Genomic DNA, 23,734 nt, shown 5'->3' on the forward strand with positions numbered 1-23,734 from the left:
ACAGGCCGGGGGGGGGGGAAAATGTTCTGCCCCGGGCGCCCATAACTCTGGTTACGCCACTGAGGAGCTTACAATCTAAGGTCCCTACCTCACATGTATACAGAGCCGATTTACCTTCCAGCATTTCTTTGGAGTGTGGGAGGAAACCCACACAAGCACGGGGAGAACATGGAAACTAGCAGCTATAGCGTCCTGACCAGGATACACATCGATGACCCCCAGTGCTGCAAGGTAGAAGTGCTAAACACTAAACCACTGGGAGATCTCAGGTAGTAATATCTTTGTGCTTGATTTCCAGGTGTGCATCAGCCATGCCCATTGCAAGTAGTTCCGCTTTCCTTGTACGATTTTTCATTCTGTATTCGGGAGCCTGAAACGGGAGGAGTGAGAACATCCCAAAGTACTCAACACCCAGATTGGACATGTGAGCATAAGAAGACACAGACACTTACAAAGAGGGTTAAGAAGTTATCTAGTGACTTCCCCCAATGTATTGTAACTTTAAGAAACATCTTTTTGGATGGAGTGACCCTCTAAGGCAGCGTTTCTCAACCTTTTTTCGGTCATGGCACCGTTTAAAAGTATGCAAAATCTTGAGCCACTCCGGTTTGAAAAGTAATGGCTTTAAGGGCCACAAAAACACAAAAATAAGTGGCGTTACCCTCTTCACATCAACGTCCTCCCTTCAAATCAGGAGCTCTCCTTCACATCAGAATCCTCCCTTTCACATCAAAGTACCCCTCTTTCACATCAAAGTACCCCTCTTTCACATCAGAAGCCCTCTTAACTTCAGAAGCCCCCTACACATCAAGGTCCCTTCTTTATAGCAGAGTTCCCCCTTCACACCAGAGTACTCAGTCCTACCATTGCAAAATTTCAAGGCACCCCTTAGGAAGCCAGAAGGCACCCCAGAGTGCCACGGCACCCTGGTTGATAAAGGCCGCTCTAAGGCATGGGTGCACAAATGAATATGGAATTCAGGAGCCAGTCTATCCAATCCAGGAGCTAGCAGGATTTTTTTAGGAGCCAGTTCCACTGACAACTAGAGGAAACCTCAAAAGTTGGGTTTCAGCTGTAATTTTTAAGGAGCATTGGCAACTTGGTTCCTGGGATTAGTCCAGCCCTGCTCTAAGGACACTTTCTATACAGATCACAGGGAGCCAATTAAGGTGCAGTACTGACTGATTGTTCAGAAGTATCTGAGCTGCTAATTGACTTATTATAGTTGTCGGATGATTATCGGTTGTGTGACAGCGTTATTACAAAATCTTCAGAGTACCAATTGTCCCGGTGCTGAGTTGTTGCTTGTAAGTTTGTTCCTTGTGCTTGTTTAGTACATGTTGTCCTAGATACATCTTAATCACTTATATGTCTGTATCCCACTGGCTACCCTCTCTGTAGGAGATGACCCAGATCGGCGAGGGCACTGTCTCAGCGCTGGCTTTGTACATTGAACTACAGCGGGGTGACCTAACAATTGAAATCAGAAAGTAATGGATTATAGCCTCAGAAATGCTCCACACTGTGCCCCATGTGGTTCCCTATACAAATTCTTCATTTATTATCCTAGAAGTGCCTTTTGTAGTCAACGCAGCAATGTTTTTATATTGCTCGGAAAATTGTATAAAACTCGTGACTGGCAATGATCCAGCTTCACCTGAACACGGGGCCATATTCCAGTGTTTCATTAATATCGCTGCGTTACTGTTTTTTAGAACAGGTACTTTGGCTTACTCCAGCCTTTAATATTAAAATGTTGAATTGAAAGTTATTGCAATCTCTAAATGAATGACATTTGGTTTGCTAAAGCAGTATATATAGTGAGCAACTGGTTTAAAAAAAATTCTTGTTTTGACTTTTTTTCCATCCTTTGTTGCATTCCAGTGCTGCTGATCTCATGTGGCATCTTTACAGCCATTTCCAGTCCTTTCACATTACAGGTACCCAGAAAGCTTGGTCCTTGCACATTCCGGGGACTCAGAAAGGCTAGTCCTTACACATTAGAGGTAACCAGAAAGGCTGGGCCTTTCACATTCCAGTCACCCAGAAAGACTGGTCCTTTCACATTACAGGGACTCGGAAAGGCTGGTCCTTTCACATTACAGGGACTCCGAAAAGCTGGTCTTTTCACATTAGAGGGACTCCGAAAAGCTGGTCTTTTCACATTACAGGGACTCCGAAAAGCTGGTCTTTTCACATTACAGGGACTCGGAAAGGCTGGTCCTTTCAATTTTCTGGGACTCAGAAAGGCTGGTCCATACACATTACAGGGACTCGGAAAGGCTGGTGCATACACATTTTATTTATATGATTGAAAAACAAAGTATGTGTATGTTGTGTTTGTATGTGTAGCGCCCACTGAGCCCCAAAGCAATACGGTGAACCCCAGAGGAAGGGAGGGCTGACATTTCACTCTCAGTTATGGATCCTTAGCTGGGTTGTGGGATGCTAACAGTGAATTGGACACCAGTCACTTTTAGTACTTTTTCAGTGCTTTAATGTGGATTATCCAAAACGGGGAGAGAAGGTATATGGTTACAGACATCCATGGCAAAAATAGACTCCAGACTCACCAATCCGTTCTGGCTGTGCAGGAATTCTTTAATGCAGGAATTCTTTAGTTGAGCAGAGGATGACACTGTGTAATAGAACCAGGCACCTCCTGGCACCTCCAGAAATCAAAGGGCTCCTCTCGTTCTCCTTCCCAGATAGTTACAGAACCCACCTGGCCTCTTGCAGGCTTTAGGCCTAGTCCGCTTCACCAACCTTGTACATCCTACCCCCAGGCTGGGCCCGGTGACTTCTTTACTACATGTGATTTTACATGGTGCCATCCGTGACCGTTACTACAGGCACAATTCTATTGATTGGGTCGCAAAGGCTAAAAGGAGTGTGGTTTGGAACTACATTTATTATATGGAACAGAAGGCACTGTCCATAGAGAGGATTTTTGTTTTAATCAAGCACAAATTTATAAGGGCCATTTCTCTATGCGGATTGTGTCTTGTGTTCCAGTATTATGTGCAGGCAATGCTTGGAGTCCTTAGTAGCAGGTTCAGATGAATGCATTTTTTTTCTGGATGATGTTTCCATATATGAAGGGTGGTTGGGTATGTTTAGCATTTTGCTAGAAGCTGAATGCCCTAAAATGCATGCAAAGTGAACATACAGTACAGGGTTATATTAATAGCGAAGAAACTGCAGCATTGATAAATAGAAAAAAAGGCACTGTGTGAAAATGCATTGATGAGAACAGTATCAATAAAAACAACATACAGAACTCCATGCGGATTACCCATGGGTCAATTGTGCATTTAAACCTGGCAAAAGTCAAGATTGCAAATGGGTTCCTAGTGAAGATCAGACGGCCGCCACGTTCCATAAGAAGCTGGAACAGTATTTTTCTCACGTTTTCCTTTAATCTCGTTCTTATCAAAAGTTCCCCTTCAATGAATTAATAATGACATGTTAAACCGCACCCAGGTCATGTCGGTGATCAGATCATAATTCTATACTCGGCTCACAGCATTTTAGAAGAATTGCCTTTTAAGTTTGTGCTGCATTAAATATTCAGCGAGGCTGAGCAAGGAGCGAATGAACCGTATTCAAGGCATCTCCAGGGAGAATAATTACAATGCCGTTATATTTAACATGGCTAGATGCCTTCAGGGAGCAAGGACACTGACCATTTTAAAGCATTTATAGGTTAAAGTTAAAAATAGCCACTGGCTTTTGGCCATTATAATAGAGGTAGGTTCTAATGAAGCTTCGGCTGCAAATGGCATGCACAGCTATCTACTTCCACCTAGAACAATATATGATTGAATATATGGACCAATTTATAACTATTTACTGACTGCTAGCATTTCTACTGACCAGTTCATCTCTTTTGCTTGGACAGGTCAGCATATCTGAATTACAATACTTTTCACTTTATGTAAAAGAGCACAAAATAAAATATACAGATAGATCTATGAGGGTGCATTCACACTGCAATTTATATGTTGGACATAAAAATAAATGGGTGTGAACTGTTCCCATTCACACCTATTCATTTTCAGTTGTCCCTGGGTTGACATGCGTTAATGGGGCCTAAGGGTTTGAGGCAGTAACTAATGTTTAACCAATAAAGAGGACCGGTAAAATGGATTTTTTTGATACTTGACTGGTCTCCAGTCTAGGGGTCTCCTATATGCAACCCCTGGGAAGCCATCTATAGCCTAAAATGGCTGATACAATTATCCATGATTTCCATGACCTGTAGTAGATGTCATAAGAAGAAGCTTTATCCTTGAAAAGCTATGTCCCTAAATATGTATCTGAATACGTTCTTGGTTTTGAACCTGACAAATGATGCCATGAAATCCCAATTTACCATAGGTTGCATTAACTTAAAGTAGAACTGAAGCCATTTTTTTCTAGTTTGGATAGAGTATGGAAGGGTTATGACCCCTGTCAGCTTTTTTTGCCATCTGTGTCACTTTGGAGAGATTTCCCTCCACTTCCTGTACAATAGCCACAACAGGCCCCATCTGATACACATATTTACCTTCCCTTTACTCCTCCACTGCTCCAATTGCCCATGGGAGCAAAGAGAGTTACTCTCTGTGTAAGCTCCAGTTTCCAACTTGGAGCCTACACAAGGGTGTGGACTCTCTTCCCAAAACCCATGTCACAGCACTGAGTGTCCGAGTGATCAATCCCTAAGTACTAGTCAGATGGGAGGAGTGAGAAAGGGAATGAGTCACATGCTTCCCATATCTTAAAGTTGTGGGAATTTTTTCCACTCTTGGAGGCTGATCAAAATGGCTGTTGAACGAAGGGAACGTAAGTAAACTGCTGCTGGGGCCACCACTTAGGTGAACCTGTTGTTTTATCCTGCATGGGCAAAACACAGGTTCACTTTAAATACTATCTGTATTAAGGTGCCCATACACTACTCGATGATCGTAAGTACGATCTGCCTGTCCAAGATGGGCAGATCGTACGAGCTTTTAATAAGCTTGCGACCATCGCAAGACAAAAGTCTTGCGATGGTCGTAAGGTGTATGGGCACCTTTAGAATCAAACCCCTCTCACCATGGAACTAAGTTCCATTCCCACTCATTCATAAGTCTAGTGTGGAAGCCTTCTGAACCTCACCTCCACTGCTTTTTTAAAACACCTCCCAATTCACATACTCACCACCTCAGCAAATCCAGTCTTATCTTGCTGCGTTCCACTGCTCTGCCAGCACAGCCAGGATCCTGGGCCACCATCTTGGTCCTGCACAGTCATCGGGAGCAGGCTGCCTTTTCTAGGTTTAGGCATCTGGCTCCGGATGACTGAGAAGGACTGACATGGTGGTGCGTGACCCAGGCTGTAGCAGCAGAGCGGTGGAACGCAGCAAGACAAGACTGGATTTGCTCCTGGTGATGCGCGTGAGGTCTACCCACCTGCTGCTGGGTGTCTTTGCTCCTGCTGCCTCCTGGTATAGGTGATGGGCATATCCCAGCAGGCTGCAGAAGAGGGGACATGTCATTCAGAGTGCGGAGTTGATGTTGGAGAGAAAACATTTAAAGTGGGAAGAGTTCAACGTGACAAAGTTTTTTAGTTGACTGAAGGTCCACTTTAGACTCTCACGTTGACTGTTGAATTACTTGATGGGGCTCAGTTTTGGGGTGCTGTATGAATTAGCCCTGTGTTGGACTAAAAACAAGGATCGGCACATCTATCTGTAGGCTATAAAACTGACAGGAAGGATATCAAATTGTTGTGTCAGTGCTATGGATAGGCTGCATCATATATGCCATATTTGATTCTACTTTAAATCCTCCATCTTTGTAAACTTTCAAAAATCTGCACGTCCATTTTTGGATGTGATCACCCTTAATGGCTGCGTCATGCCCTGTGACGTAGTCTACATGTCATGTAAAAATGAGACATCACTTGGCTAAATATAATGATTACAAAGGGGATGTTTATAAGAAGTGGTGTTTAATCAGCATGCGCCCTGTCATTAGACATTTCCTCTTGGAGTCTGTTTCCTCCATTTCAGCAGATTGGCAGTGGATCGCGGGTGCATCACAATCTTTGTGCAGCAGATAATACCAGAACGGCAGAGAATTGCACAGGAAGATATTTCAGTGTTTGTTACAATGCATCATCAGCTCTCTGTAATCCGCTTCACTGTCAGGATACAAAACGACGATGCTTATCTGTCCCAGACTCTTGAATGTGGCTGAATAGGCCCAACGTCCTGTCATTTGTGTCCACGTTCAGCATTTTACAGTTTTCTTTGTAACATGAGCACTGTTTATAAGCGGATTGGTGGCCTTATTAAAGTTTATTGTGCTTAATTTCCTCCTGTCTCAGCGGCATATTCTAAGCCGTAAAAAATGCCATCAATGTTCGGAAATTCACAAAAGGACTCTTTTCAAGCAGTTTTAAAAATGTAAGTTTCATTTATAAGTATGATTGTAGAGTTTAAAAATGAACTCAAGGCAAAGAGCCTAATGAACAGATGAAATACAAATATGGAAGCTGTTTTACCTGTTAAATTATTTGTATTTCCATCCATTCCTGAAAGGTGCACAGCTGTTACAGTTAAAGTACTATTAAAGCAGGACTCCAAGAAAAAGTATTAACCCTTGTAGTGAGGCTACCCCCACAATGCAAGGGTTAACCGATCGTTTTGGTCTAGAACTGAAATGAACAAAGTTATACTCACCTGACCCTCTCACCCTCCCGGCTGTGACAGTGCTCCCTCAAGCCTGTCTCCTCACTACGTTGCAGTAATGGTATGACCCTATGTGTACTCACATCTATAAACTGTGTATTAGGGATGCACTGATACCGATACTAGAATTCGTATCAGTGCCGATACCAAGTATTTGGGTTAGTATTCACCCAAATGCTCCGATACCTTCCCCGATACCAGAACTTATGGTCAGAGGAAGATTTCCTTTGACCGGCAGTGCTGTAGGGGAACATGGAGCCCGCTTCCCAGGCAATCAGGAAGCTGGGTGGTAGTAATGATACACCTCACAACTTCCTGATTGGCTTGGAAGCCGGCTCCAAGCTGATTTACTGGGAAGCATGGAGCCTGCCGTACATCCAAACAGCTGGCTCAATGCTAATTGGCTGGGAAGTGGGCTTTCCAGCCAATCAGTATGGAGCCGGCTTCCCGGCCAATTAGGAAGCCAGTAGGAGGGTTATTACTCTCCACCCGAATTTCTGATTGGCCAGGAAGCTGGCTCCATGCTGATTGGCTGGAAAGGCAGTTTCCCGGCCAATCACAATCGCGCCGGCCAAACAACATTGATCAGGTTTCCCAGGCAATCAGGAAGGGTGGCTTGTCATTACCCTGCGGCCCGGCTTACTGATTGCCCGGGAAGCTGGCTCCATGCCAGCGGAAGCACCGGTATCGGCGAGTACCGAAAGCAACGTATTGGTACTCGATACGGAAAAAAACGGTATCGGTGCATCCCTACTGTGTGTAGAACGTGGTGACTTACAGGACGCTGCTGAGGAGGAGGTGATAGGCTCTAGGGACCAGTCTAAGAGCAGGTCATCTCAGAGGATCAGGTGAGTATAACTTTTTTTATTTTACTCCATACAAACAAGTGAGAACTTAACCTTTGCAGTGCGGCTTATAATCATTTTCCTCAGAGTTCTTCTTTAAGGTTTCAATCCTTTTTTTTCCCAGTGGGGCCTGTTCCTGTATGCTGTTTCTTTGCTCCAGGACGTTTATGTAGAGCCCTTCTTCTCTCTCAGGAATCCCCCAATTGTTTGGACTGTATTGAATGGTATTTTGCTGTTTCTTTTTTTTTCTCTTGGTTCTTCTCTTTTTTATGCACAGGTTCCTCATTTACATCAGACGCTTTGAAAGAATTTATACAAGGCTTCTCTGTTCCTCACCTCTCAGCAACGAACTTTGTGTCCCTTCATATGGGACATCCAGTTGTCAGCTTCACTTTCCTTGTAACCAGTGGACAATGGTAAGGTTTCACTTCTTGCTTGGAATGTATGTGCCCTGGGTGATTTTTGCATCAATTCTTTTGCACAAGCCATCGGTGATCTGTTTACAGGAGACTCATGAAACTAATGACACGTTATGGTTTATGAGCGCAGATTTTGCCAATCTGCATTTCATTCTTGTTATTTCTCACTTGCCAGAGGTTTCAGTGTTTTTTTCACAGGGAAATTGCTTTCAAGTTGGTCTCTTTTGTGAAAGACAAATTGCCTATCCCTGTATTGAGCGTGGGCGATTTTAACAATTTTATGTTCCCCTTTTTTTAGACAAATTCTCCCCTCCCTCTAAATGTCAATCTGTGGATGCCACTGGGTTCCATAAATTTTGTATAGAAATTGGCTTACATGATGCTTGGCATCTATTGCACCCTGTGAATTCGCAATATATCTGCTTTTCAAAAACGCATAATTCTCTTCTATGTATGGACTTAGTGCTATGCTCCATTGACATTCTTCCACTGTTATTGTCAGTAGACATCTTACCCAGATCACTAGCTGATCATTCCCCAATTCTCACTACCTTTAAAGCTGGTGATAGGTCCCCTTCCGTACCCTGGAAACTAAACACATTTTGGCTTTTCTTGTTTCCTGAGCATACGTTGCTAGAATATGATTTTGTTTCATTTCTTGAGATTAATGCTGGTTCAGCTTCACATGGTTCCTTATGGGACTCACTAAAGGGGCCTATTTGTTAAGCAGATTAGTGTGGTAAAATCAGGGAGCACGAAGGTGGCCTGCTGTGAGGCCTCGTTTGAATGCTGCAACTGCTTTATATACATCACATTTCTCCTTGCTGGCTTCCTCAACACTTTTGCGCAGGGTCAACACCATTTTTAGGGAACTTATATAGACCTCCATGTATATAACTCCATGTCTTAAATTGGAAACCCTACAATACTCTAAGGAGCAGGGGAGGTTTCTCTGCCTCCAATCCCTGAATTTATTTTTTATCTTCTCAGCTCCAACAGATGGTGGGCTGGGGAAAAAACAATAATCACTCTCTGACTTACAGTATTATGAAATTCTTGCCACGAAACAGGGACCTGCTTCTTTCATTAGAAACCTCCCTTTACTTATAATCTTATTCCTCACTGCCTACTGTCTGGTTGCTAAATAGGGTCTGGGTGTCTGTCGAGAACCTGCAGGGTGTCTCTGGGCTTACTATTTGCACTCCATTGTGGGAAAATTAACATCTACCCAAGGTGCTTAAACTATCTGGCTATGTTAAATGGGAAAAACAATTTTCAACAATTGCAATCTGAGTTTAAGATCCATAAAAAAACAATTTAACAAATATCTCCAACTAAGACTGGATTCTCATATAAGATAGGAATTTTAGATTTTTTTTAGGCCACTACCACAAGAGGGGTGATTTCTATTTTATATGCTTATTTACTGTTTGATTTTCTATGGAAGTCTCCATTAAGTGTAGGAGGGGATGGAAATTGGACATTGGACACTTAGAGGATGATGATTGGGAGGAGGCTCTGCGGTCGGTCCACCTTGTGTCCCTGTCAGGGACACAATTGAGCCAATTATTTATCCTACATAGGACTGATTTCTTTATAAAATTTGTTTGAGATTGTCCCCTTTTGCAAAGTAGACTTGGGGGAACTCTGATGTGTAATGCATGGCTCCTGATGTGAAGGGGGGCTTGTTATGTGAAGGAGGGACTGAGGATTCTGATGCGAAGAGGGCTCCTATTGTAACGGGGGCCTCCTGATCTGAAGGGGGGCTTCTGATGTGAAACGCATGGCTCCTGATGTGAAGGGGGGCTTATACTTTGAGGTGAAAGGAGCGGCATGTAAAAAGTGGAACCCCACTTTTTACCCCTAAATTCCATACCAGACCCCCCTATCTGGGATAACAGTCTGGTACGGATTTTGGAAGGGCCACATGTTGCTTTTGTTGTTTAAGTTTACGCTTTAGATGGAGTGCCTCAAGATTTTACATACTTGTAAAAAATTGAGAAATGCTGGACTAGACAATAGAAGAGCAGCAGCAAACGCATGAGGTCTCACCCCTCATATCGGTATGTTAATTGTCAGCACATTTGCATACACCACACCATATTGGCCCCCAGTCCTGCCCCTCCCTTCCCCAATCTGTATTTTACTCTATAGAGGTCTGCCAGAGGCAGATGCCAAGCCACATGCAGATAATTACACTAGTCATTAATGAATACGGAGCTGCACTAAATTGTGCATTTTATACCTGCCTGGAGTTTGAATAAAGCTGAACTCGGGGAAGGCAAAATATATCACTACTTATTCCCATTATTTATACATTAAAATAATTTTAAATGAACCAGTGCTGTGCTTGTGCAGGGCAAATAAATCTGTTCACTTCTAAGCCTCCTTTTTATTTAAAGCTGGGCAAGGAAATAAAATACCCTTGCAGTAGGGCTAGGGGCCGGAGTAAAGCAGATTAACTTACCTGATCATTGCTATCGCCGGCTTCTAGACCTGTCCCTGTAGTCCCTTCTCCCCTTTACTTCAGTGGTCTAAGGACTGATGACGTCATCATGTCTAATGCAGGTTCCATAGACCTACATTATACATGAGCACACAAGGAAATGCCACCAACTAGAGCAGAGGGAGAGAAAAGGAGAGTGCTGACCACCGGGGGAAATGGGGTTCAGGTAAGTAGATCTGATAGTGCTTTACTCCAGCCTCTAGAAAAAAAACTAGCACTTAACCTTTGCAGTGCGAGGGTAGCCAATCTGCAAGGACACTTTTTTTTGTTTGCCTGGAGATGGGCTTTAAATATATTTCTCAGTAGCCACAAAGGATACAAATATATTTTATGTGCACCACATGGCTTTGCAAACACAATTATCACCTTCCAACAGTAGTGATGACATTATCACTGTGAGGCACATAGCCTGTGCTGAGAGTAGAGCTGTGAGACGGACCCGGCAGGCTGCACCTACTACAGGCTGCCTGAAGAAAACTACAGGAGGGGGCAGAGACAAGACCAGTCACCCTGCACAAGGAGAGAGACCAGCAGGAACCGGTCTTTAGTACAGGAAGCTCCAAGTTTCCCACTGGATTACTGCACAAATCTGGAAGAAATACACAAAGCTCACCAAGATTCCAGTAAGAATACACATGACTCTTGTATTTAGACAATATTTGCTTATCCCAGAGCTCAGCAATTCTACCTTGCTTTAGCTAAATAGACAGTTGAAATAAAAAAGATTTTGATCTGGTTAACCTGCCAAATGATTGGCAACTCAACTGAGACCAGAATCTATTCGACGTTACCACACACCAAATGATTAATTTGAACTTAGGCACAGGTAACTGCTTCAGACTGTGTAATCATTATGCATGAAGAGCGAGCAATCCATTCAATAAGGGCAAAGTTCATCCATGTGAAAGTGATTTTCTGCTGATGTATGGGAATTTACAATGCCCTTGTGACACGTCTTGTCATTGGGGTCAGAAGCTTCTCTGATTAACAGGGTTTCAGATGTATATTACATGCTTTTCCTGGGGCCATGCTGCTTTAAGAAACCAGTGAACGTGCCATTAAAGTGCTGATGCAGCATAATATAATAAGGAACTATTTACTGAGAATATACAGAAGAAAACGGCCTACAGAGACATAGTGTCTAGCGAAACGGCAAATTAATGCTGTTTATTAGGAGGAAGTGGTAACATAATAAGGATGTTGAAACTGTTAATGTACCATGGTTGGTGACTCCATTATTTTGAGCCGAGCAATCATTTTATTGGAGAACCGGGCTTGATGATTACTATAGATCTAGACATTAGACTAGTCATGTAAACTAACCATATAAAAAGAAAATGGCAGCTGTGTGACTGTACTTAAATATAGAAAGCTGTCAGGGATGAGGTGCAGGATAGAAAGCGCTGGACCCGCAATACTTATGCTATTGGTGTGGCTGGTCAATTATGATGTAAAAGAGTCAGTATAGGTGACCTGACTACCGGACAGGCAGCTTCCACATTCCAGATGATCTCCACTGTTTCCTTTGTTTGTATTGGCAAACTGTAGGATAGAGAATTGAGCACCACAATGGAGCTCCACACTAAAGTTAATAGTCCATATACTAGACATGTGCGATTCGTTTTATTCCGGAATGAAATTCGTACAGAAATTCAGGTGCATAGGAAATTTTCGTTATCGGAAATTCGGATACGTTAGGATACATTATATTTTCGTTCAGAAATTCAGAGGCATCCGCATGTCTGAATTTCCAAAACTAAAATATAATGAATCCTAACGTATCCAAATTTCTGAAAGTCAACCTAAAAAAAAAGGCGTGCATTTCCCCTCTCCAATTGATACCAGACCCTTTAGGTCTGGGAAAAATGTTAGGAGGGACCCCTGATGTGAAAAAAAACAAAGAAAGACCCTTTAGGTACGGTAGGAATTTTAAGGGGCACCCCAACGCCAAAAAAAAAAAAAGGTGGGGTCCTCCCCCTAAAATCCCATACCAGACCCTTGATCTGAGCACTGGTCTGGTAGGGCAGGAAAGGGGGGAAAGAGCGAGCGCCCTCCCTGCACCATACCAGGCCACATGCCCTTGACATTGGCTTTGGTGCTTTTCTAAGAGGAACCCCCTGGAAAAGCACCTTATCCCCATGGTGATGAGGACAAGGGCCTCTTCCTCACAACCCTGGTCCAGTGGTTGTGGGGGTCTGTGGGCAGGGGGGCTTATCTGCATCTGGGTGCCTTCTTTCATAAAGGGGGTGCCCAGATGCTTTCCCCCTTGTGAATGAGTAAGGGGTAGTTATTTCCCCTACTCATCCACCAAAGAGTTAAGTCAAACATAAATAAACACACAACACTTTTGAAAAAATCCTTTATTTGAACAAAAACCACAAAATCAGTTTTTGACAATTCCTTTATTATTATTATTATTATTATTTTTTTTTTTTTTAAAAATTGTCCAACGATGTAATCCACAGGTCAATCACGTCGTCTAGCATTGTAGGTCCACGTCAATCATGATGAGCCTCACCCACCTCCTCACCAAAATAAGCAAAGTCCCGACCCGTCCGATCCCGACAAACACCGCCGCAAATAAACATCAGATTTGCTGTCATATAACAACAACTCTGTTCCCGAATAGCATTCGGGAGTCGGAAAGCCAAACACATAGCATTTGGGAGCTCCCGAATGCCATTCAGGTCTGGGAGCTGAGGTGTCATCATAATAACAACAACTCAGTCGGCTGAGGCTCCCAGACCTGAATGGCATTCGGGAGCTCCCACGCTTTTGTTTTTATAGTGACATATTTTTCTCTCTAATGTCACTTTGCTGCAACGAATATTCATTAGTAAATACTACTGCATCCGAAATTAACAAACATTTCGGATTCGTCCAAATCCGAATCCCGAACCGAATTGACTTTCGGACCAGAATCCCGAAAAATTAAATAACGAAGAATCTGAAATAAACCAAATTTTTTTTGGTGAGTTGCATGTCTACCAAATAAATTTTTGTTAAATGTAGGGTTGAGGGAACACTATAGAAACACGTTTCGGGTTATCATACAAATACCCCCTGCATAAGGACTTACTAAAGGAGAACATGTACCAGGACTGTGATGGCTTGAAATTGGTCACTGCTTTCTCCAGTTTGTGAGAATACACAGAACTCATCAACAGCACATAGAGCGGTTGATGAGTTTTATGTGTTCACGCAACCTGGACAAAACGGTACTCAATTTCAAGCCATCACATTCCCTATGAATGTTCTCCCTTAGAAAGGCCTGATGAAGGGGACATTTCTATGAGCCCCCAAAAGTCATTGGATATTTCTATACAGTCCCTTAATCCCCACATTGAATAAAGATGTATCTGGCCTATAAAACGGAGTCTGGTGCTTCTATTCACAATCCAGCAGGTATGAAGTACCCTGCCAAACACCTAAGGCCAGGTTCACTCTTGGGCGATCCGTGACCACGCAGCAATTGTGCACAAAACCATGCGGGCGGCCGCATGGTCAAGAAATCGCACACCACCGCTGAACGCATTCCTATCTAATGGCACCCCAGTCGCGCCAGGAAGATTGCGTGGTTTCCCGCCACTATGCCGTCCGTGCAATCGCGTACGATTGCGGCTGAAAAAAACACGCAGTGCGTGGCACGAAAAAAGGTACCTGTACCTTCTTTCGGCGATTGCTGCGCAGATATAACCCCATTGAGATCAATGGGGCCGCGCGGCAACCGCTGTGTGCAACCACACACGATCGCACGTCCCGGGATTGCCCATGTGTTCTGAAGGGACAACTCCAAAACTTCTCTGTATTGTTGAAGCCTGCCTGCTCCTTCACAGCAGACAATACAGTGATTTAAAGAACAGAACTACAGCTTTCTGATTGGACAATGAAGGGGCAACAATACACTGATGACTACCACCCCCTGTCAATTGGTGTGACATAACTAACGCAAATGGAGAAAATGGTATAGTTATATAAGAATGTCATTATGTTACATATGGGAGCACACGAGTAAAGTCCTGAGGGGTCTAAAGAAACCCTTCAAAATTCAACTTTCAAGTAGTGGTTGACTGGGTACCTTTGCCTGGCAGAACAGGTAGTTCTTGTAGACATTTGGGTAAGGAAGCAATTTGCTCATCTCTAGTCAGTGGTGATTCCAACACAAGCTATAAATCAAAAATATATGGCAACACCTTTTATTTTCTGGGATGTACAAGTAAAGCAGCCTAGATTTTCATTGTGTCTTTTTTTCAGTTGACCACAACCCTTGCCGTGCTCCCATGCGGTTTCCTACACATGAATAATAGCTTAGTGGGCTTCCTTTGTCTGCAGTTAGGTCACCAAAGTCAAGCTCCAAGTCGTGGCTGAGAGGATTTCCTTTCTGTGGCAGAGCTGTGCTTGGGCCGGAGGAAGGAAGTCTACATTGACTTTGTATTGTTTTGATTTAAAAAAGAAGATATTTAGCAGAGGAATTTCTTTACATTTGAGCCACAGGAATTTGCTTGCAAGTGCTGGGACTAAACTCCTGGGGTGTCAGTAACAATTTGATTGAGAGTAAATACAAGTCACTTAGTAACATGTTATTGCAAGTTTAGCATGCGACATTATTTAAATCTGAATTACAGGCAGATATAAAAGACACAAAATATTGCAGCTCTGTATTTATTAATATATATTTAGGGGGCGGATTTATAAGCCGAATGCACAACAAACAGTTCTGTGAATTAAATTTGCAGTCCATTGTGGCCACTGGAGGGAGCCAAGGAGTTCAGGAATTTCCTCTGTTCCGCGGCTCCATCTAGTGGCCCTAATACACTGTGAATCTCATTCGCAGAGCTGTTCGCTGTACAAATGGCTTATCAATCAACCCCTTAATGCTGAGTAGAAACAGCCTCAATAATTACTGGACCAATTAGGCCTGGTTGCTCTTATTAGTTCTCCAAACCACAGCTGACTGCCCACCCTTGTCCCTCCTGCACATGGTCCAAAGCTTCAGAAACTATGAAAACTGACAAGGTACTATAGACACTTCAAGTGACAGATGTCAGCAGTGAGGCTCCTTGATTGGGACTTCTCCTCAAAGAATCCATTGTGAGGCTTACAGTAGAAGAAGAACATATTCTTACCAGCAGTACCAGTGAATGGCACCAGATCTGAGGAGGCTTCCCCACCTCTTCCCTCCTGCTGGCACTCCCTAGGCAACAAGTCAAGCCAGGACCACTATAGTCTTATTTTTGGTAACCTTATGGTAGGGGACTGATGTAAATGGTTCTATCTACTCTGTGAAGCACTGTATAATATGTTATAGAAATGCAAAAAATAAATTAATAAATATATATTTATTATACTTGTATATTTATATATTATATAATCATTATATATTAATAAATACAAGCAGCCCAATAACATCTTCTTGTTCGATTGGTCCACTCCTCTCTTAGTTTCTGACACTTTCTTTCTAACTTTCTGCCTTTGCAATAGAATGTAGAGTTTTCACATTACTTTATTTTGCGTTTTATACAAAAATTCTCCATTAAACAATGAAAAATAAACAACAAATGCATAACAAATGAAGGTATCAAGAGGTGTGAAATTTCAATGCCTCTTTGTGTTATTACATTTCTTAGCTCTTTAGAATTGAAATAAAACACACTGTTTGTCTGGAATTATGAGCAGATTTATTACAAGTTGCCTAACAGATATAGTGACTAATTTGCAGCCTGTAAGTACAGCCCCATGCTTCAAAATTAATTGTGGTTTCGTAGGACGTGCAAAGCTCCTTGAGATTCGCCGTAATAAAACTTGGAAGTTCTATTTCTTATATCTTCCAGCAGTTTGAGAACTTGTAAAAGATTGTTATAGAGTCCGGTTTTGTTTATTATCATGGCGCATCATACTGCCTTGGCTTTAGAAATAAACCAGGCACTGTTGAGCTGAGGCAGCTATCTATATATTAGGCCACAAATTATTAAAACTTTGCATGCTTATTATGTACAGTTTATATCCTAGCTATACATACTTTGAGTCTGACTCACTTCTTATGGGGCTGATGTGTACAACTTCTGCGCAGCATATAGCCGGTCATTCCTTTTTACTGTCACCAGATAGAGCTATACAACGGGAGGAAGTTTTAAACATAAGTCCCTATGTGACAGTTGATGCACTTCCACCTGCTTGACTTCACACAGATAATATAAGCTGTCTGCTAGGTCCTGAATGGGCATAACATTAACACATTAAAGAGCCCTGTATTTGTACAAATTACCTCTGGAGCATCTATGCTGCAAAGTTATTCCGAATCTGAATGGAAGCTGTAAAGACCGGCCCAGTCACCTGCTGCCGGGGCATTCCCCACTCCGCAGCTGCACTTAAACAAAGAGACGGGATGCTGGTGATATCATTGACCATTCCCGCTTAGATTGTAAGCCCTCACGGGCAGGGCCCTTCTTACCATCTTGTCTTGAATTGTTTTGTAATTATGTCTTCTCTATATTGTAAAGTGCTGCACAAACTGTTGGCGCTATATAAATCTTGTATAATAATAATAATAATAATAATAATTATATATGTCCTTATGGTCATGTCATGTTAGGTCATGTCATGCTTGGTCATGTTAGGACAATGTCCTTGACCAAATATGTCCTTGAGGCCATAAAAGGCCAATGATGTCTCCATCATCTCCCCTATTTGTTTAAGTGCAGCTGCGGGGCAGGGAATGCCCTGGCTGCAGCTGATTGGGCCAGCACTGACAGCTTCCTTCCAAGTTTGAATGAGCTTGGATTCGATCCAAACCCGAGCTCATCCTTAGTTCCTTCAAAGGTGCAACTAGAGCCTTAAAACTTACTATGAAAATACTGATTCTTGCCTTTTATGTGGGAATACTGGTACCTAACCTTAGGTACTAAAGTCAATACATGCTCTACTCAGGCTCCTCCCACTGACGCATTTCACTCTACAGCAGAGCTTAATGGTAGAATTTCTCAACAATTTATGCTGCTGAAAAGTACCAAACAACTTTAATCAAAGCGACACTTTTTAAAAAATAATTTATGTAGAACTGACATTTAACTTTTCCACTAAATCCGCTTTTTCTGAATAATGTAGAAGCTGCAATTTAGCAGCTAATATCCCAGTGGCAGGGAAGGACTATAACGGTGAGGTTGTTTGTGTCATTGTGCGATAATAATGAGGTTGCTCATGGTAAGTGCTGGTTGCTGTTGTGAGTAGCGCCGATCAAGACCTCTCAGAGCATTGCAGGACAACAGCAAAACATTCTACACAAGTACATTACAAGTCAATTTCTGGGGCTCCGCTTCTACGTTCTTAAGATCTTGTATATTTAATTAGCGCTATCTACCTTGTTAAAACTTTGCCGTTTAAAATGATCAGTCGACATAAGTATTTGGGATTGCAAACTCAATTTTAAATACTTTCATCATATGACTGTCTAGCAGCTTACTAAATTGATTGGTTTCCTTTTTTAGTTCAGATTTACGGCATAAAAATATGCTAACGAATGTGAATATAAAAGTTACGCAGCACAAATTAGACTCAAAGATGAAATCCTAGAAATTAAAGGAACGGAAAGTGTTTTTGAGGATATTTCCTTTCTTTCTGGACTAAAAAATGCACCTTATATATTTTTTTCTATTTTGTTTAGGTGGTTTGTGCACTTCCATGTAGGTATTTGCAGGTAACAGGTGACGTTCTAGGCTTTCAAATAGGGATGCCCCTATACCGATATTAGTACCGGTATCAGTGCCCATAACGAGTATTTGGGCGGGTATTCATACTCACCCAACTCCTCCGATACTTACCCGTGATACAGGAACTTACGGCCAGAGGGAGATTTCCTCTGACCGACAGTGCCGCGAGGGAACATGGAACCAACTTCCTGGCCAATCAGGAAGCCGGGTGTCACACACACAATTGAACCATACAGTATGGCCACTGGTGGGAAATTAAATGGGGAAACCAGTGCTGCAAGGCATGAGCACTAAGACTTTGACACAGTATAATTCCTGGTAGCAAAGCTGGCAGGATATGTTCCTAATTGCCATGTGTGGAAGACTACACAACGATAACAACGATAACATTGGCACCAATATTTAAAGGCCCATAATGTTACTCTTTCTCCCCAGAGTAATTTTGGAATATGCTGGCAGCCTTCTAAGTTTTATCGATTCCATATATTTGTATCAACCTTTTTCTTTTATCTTTCGCTAGCTGGTTTATAACAAGGCTGTGTGTAGGCAATGGAAACACTTGAACATTCTTTTTTACACAATGAGCCCATTGAACCTTAGATCCTATCCAGAAGTACAGAATAATATGTAGTCAGCCGTCATTGTTGTGCGGGTTTTCAAAGGGCATTATAGGTTAAAAATACATTTCCTTATCATAGAGGCCATAAACGGAACAAAATGGTTTATTCATTGTCGTTGTATGTACCAGGTCTGAAAAGGCCAAGGATCACAGGCAAAGCTCCCCTTCCTCCTATGGCTCAAATTTAGTATATAGGTCAATGCTACATTTTTGATAGACAATATGCAAATTGGGGTGAGTAGGTAATGGGGGGGGGGTTAGGGCTCTTGTGTCTAGCCAAGATCATCTCATAAGTTGGATCTTACGAGCTGGTTTCGTATAGGCTGTCATTTTTTTTTGTCAAAGGACTGAAAAAAAAACCTCCTGCACTCATGCACTTCAGAGGAATACCATTGTTGGCCTCTTTCTTAAAGCGGGAGTAAAGTGTAAAAAAATAAAACATTCTGGGAGGCAGGTATTTTTGGCAGAAGAGACATTCAAAGTATCTTCTGCCCCCAAAATTCTCACTCTTTACCCCAGTGAGTTTTATTTTTTTCTGTACACTTTATCTCTAAGATGCTGTGAATGGACAGGATGGGAGGATGAAACTCCTGTGCGCAGGTGTTACCGTGTCAATGGCCGTAGAGGAGTCACGCGGATCCTGGGGGTGGTGGAGGGCATGGCGGTGGCAGGGAACAGAGAGGATGGATCTGACACCACTGAAGAAGGACAACATTGTAAGGTACTTGCACACTATGACAAAAACCCACCCAGGACACAATGGTTCACATCCACTTTATAGAAACCAGGGCAATCTTGCAACCGAAGAGGTCGTATATTGATCTCTCTGGTGGCCCCTGTCTCTCACCTTTCCTCCATTCCAGCTCTGCATCCTTTGTAAATGACAAATAGCACCTTGCACCAAACCCTGTGTAGCTGGAAGCACTATAAGAAGTGTTACCCTCTGAATGTACCGAATTATAATAATAAATGTGCTGCGCTTCAACTAGAAGAATAAAAAAAAAAATATCTATAATAAATATGTGCTAAACAATACGTGCAATCAAAGTGTTCACAATTGCTCTTCTTGTAAATATCAATCATATATTCTGTGTTCAGATGTGCACAAATGTGAAATCACACGCATAAAGTGCTCAAGATTTGTCCCAAGGGCACCACACTCTTTATCCTTCCACTGTGAAAGTTCTTTATACAAGGTCCATACACCAGCTTCATTTATCACCCATGTATGGCCGACTCTTTCTCCGTGTCACCGTATTTTCTGGGTGCAAAGACGGAACAAACAGGAGCTGAGCTGCCGACGGTGACACGGAGAGAGAGTTGTCGGGCATATATTTTACTTGAAGTTTTATGTCAACTTTCCTTATGTGAGTAGTTTTTTTAAATAAAGGAGTTTTTTAATGTTACGGTTTTACGCTATGGGCTGTTTTTATATTTTATTGGATATGGACGTGATGACATGCTGACGTCATTTTCTGTGCAATGATTGTGGAGAGACGGCCTTTGCAGTGGCGGACCTAAGAAACAAAGGGCCCCAGTGCAAGATTTTTTCTTGCCCCCCCCCCCAACGGATTAATAAAGGTGAAAAGAGTATTTTTATTTTTTTTTAAAAGGCAATTGCTGATTAAACACTCAGGCAGTCTGTGTGGAGCGTTTTTGGTGGCTGTGTGGCTCTCAGGTGGTCTCTGCAGAGTTAATTGCGGCTGGGCGGCTCTCCAGTGATCTGTGGTGGCTGTGCGGTTCTCAGGTTGTCTGTGCGGAGTTTATGGTGGCTGCGTGGCTCTCAGGTTGTCTGTGCGGAGTTTATGGTGGCTGCGCGGCTCTCCGGTGGTCTGTGCGGAGTTTATGGTGGCTGCGCAGCTTTCAGGTGGTCTGTGTGGGGTTAATGGTGGCTGTGTCACATAAAGTGCAATACTTTGTCCATTGTTGTCCTATTGCTGGATAGAAGACAACTGTAATCATTTAATCAGAGACGGCCACACAGTGTGCAGGGGGCGGGGCATGTAACACAGGCACACTCTCCTCTCCTGCCGCATGTTACTAGGGACGCGGCCGGGAGAGGAGCGGTGACCCGCCCCCTTGCTGAGAAGCCCGTCGCCCCCAGTTCCCTGGACTGAACAATATTCCACCAAGGGCGGGGGTGCCCAGGACCAGTGGGGCTCTGGTAGAACCCGCAGTAGTTCCGCCGTGATGTTCTGCTTCAGTGATCGAGAGCGGCGATCACTCTTCTCGGCTCTTTCCTCTCAATGAGAGGAGAGAGCTGAGAAGAGTGATCGCCGCTGCGGCGGCCGTTTCAAAGGGGCCCCCCTCAGTCCCCTCTGCCCACATGCTCGCACCGGCGGTAGTTCCGCCCCTGGGCCTTTGAATAAGATCGATTGGAGATCCTATAAAGCACTTTTAGGGCTACTTATAATGTGAGCGGCCCACTGAGAGGGGGAGCACCTGGATGATAATTGGAGTTGGTGTAAGGACCTTGTATAAAGAACTTTCACAGTGGAAGAATAAAGAGTGTGGTGCCCTTGGGACAAATCTTGAGCACTTTATACGTGTGATTTCACATTTGTGCACATCTGAACACGGAATATATGATTGAACTTTCCAGAGGGATATTATATTAGGATTGATATTTACAAGAAGAGCAATTGTGAACACTTTGATTGCATGTATTGTTTAGCACATATTTATTATGGAGATTTGTTTATTTGTTTATTCTTCTAGCCAGGGGCTTCCCGAGGCTGGGTGACACCCGGAGCGGTTACCGTCAACCCGCCGACTCGCCACTGCGCATGCGCGTGACGTCACCACGCACGTGCGCAATGACGTCATCGCACACGCGCGGCACTCTTCTGATACCTGCTGGCGGCCATCTTGGTGATGGACGACGGCAGAGAGAGGAGGGGACAGTCACCCGGCGGGATAAGGTATGCCGCCGGGTCCCCTCCTCTCTCTCCTGATACTGTCGGGCATTTGGTCCATGACCGAGCGCCCGACTTTTCAGAGGGGGGGGACACCAAAATGACTGTCAGCCATTTTGGTGTCACCCCTCCAATGGTGTCACCCGGGTGCGTGCCGCACACCCCGCACCCCCTTGTGATGCCACTGCTATTATAACTGAATCCTTTTTAACTCCCTCGCCACAGGGCGTGGTACCTTTCTCTGTCCCCCATCTTACTACAGAGACATAGGGATCAGAAGAAGTAGCCACAGCATGTGGCAGAGGACACAGGCAGCTGACACTCCTGGACGTTTTGCATATTGAAGAGGCTGACGGAAGCTGTTTCCCCCTACTAAGAAAAGTGTGTAGACTGTAATTTAATTATTTCCTGTACCTTCTAAGTCATTAACCTAGAACTGCAACTGAAGCAAGAACATGTCCTGGCATTCTTGTTCCAGATTAGCGACTCTGAAGGCCCTAAATTAGCTAGCATCAGCCAGGCAATCAGCATTTTCATAAGCAGAAATCAGCAATGGCAGCTTACATACCCTCTGTACAGGTTTCCTATGAAGCCCAGTCAAACTTTCAGATTATGTCAGCTAAATACATTCCAGGGGCATCAATACAAAAGATGTTCAATATGCTGTAGAGAAGGACCCTTGATCTCCAGCTGGAAGCAGTGACCTCTCTGCAGAGTTCTGTCAACCCCCTGCTGAGTCAGAACTGGAGCAGGGAACATGAGCTGAACTGATTGCAGGGCTACACAGTAGGCCTGACTCATCAGGGGGCATGTCGGACCCCTGCAGAGATACCACTGCTTTCACACAGAGATCAAGAGTCCACCTCTACAACATGCTGGCAGGGGGCAGGCTTTTCTAATCAGGCTATGGCTCCTTTTTAAAGAAAATAATCTGTAAGACTATGAACACTCTTTGTTTTGATGCACTTGGGATATATTTAGCTGATTTAAGCTGTAAGTTCAATTGAGCTTTAAAAATGAAAGCTGCTAAGCAACACTGCCCCATAGGGGGAGGAAAATATCTAGAGTTCAGTTTAATTTGTGAATTACCATTCATGAGCCACCGTATCCATTTATAAAGCAAAACCTTTACATCAGGGGCAAGCAACCGGGCAGTCCAGCTTTCATGGAACTACAAGTCCCATGAAGCATTGCAAGACACTTGACAGTTACAGGCTGGACTTCCAGAGGCAGAGGTTGCCTACCCCTGCTTCATATAATTATTTCCAGGAACAGGGAAGCGAGTAACTGAACGAAGAAATTCACAGCAAACGGTTAAACTATCCCACGCTGAAGAGACAGACGTGCTAGGATCTTGTGTTCCAAATGACTCTGGAGTCATTCTGGGAAGTCAATGGCGGGTCCCTATGGCAACACATGGATAAGAGAGAATGTATCAGAAATCTGTACTGTCATTTTTTATTGAACAAAGTAAAAACATGTTTTATTCAATTATGTATGTAATAAAAACAAAAGGAATTGTATACCGTTAAATATAAGATTTATAAAGTGTTCATATAACTTGAACAATAACAACAAGGTCTAGATGGGAAATGAATGACAGAGCACATAACTGTCACCACGACTTAACAAACCAAGGTCACTCTGAGCTGCCAATTTGCCAGTTACTTCCTGCTTGATTTAACGCGAATAGAAGTGTTAGCTGATGTTTTATAAAAAGAAATTACCTTAAAGTGAACCTATCAATAACATTCACCATTCGCTTGAATCAGAAGGGCACATGTCAACGGAACTAAATCGCATTCAATTTTTGAGCCTTGAATGAAAAATTAACTCCGTTATATGACTTAAAGTGGGCTTAGCACCAGATACATGTTCTCATGTTCAGGACATACAGGCAGGCCCGGATTTCCCACAAGGCCACCGAGGCCCGGCCGAGGGGCGACAGAGCGCCGAGGGGCGGCAGCGGTGACCTTGTAGGGAAGTTGCGGGCGCCGGTGGAAGTT

The sequence above is a fragment of the Nanorana parkeri genome, unplaced genomic scaffold, assembly GCF_000935625.1.
Source record: "Nanorana parkeri isolate BGI_ZX_2015 unplaced genomic scaffold, ASM93562v1 scaffold950, whole genome shotgun sequence".
Taxonomy (NCBI): Eukaryota; Metazoa; Chordata; class Amphibia; order Anura; family Dicroglossidae; genus Nanorana; species Nanorana parkeri.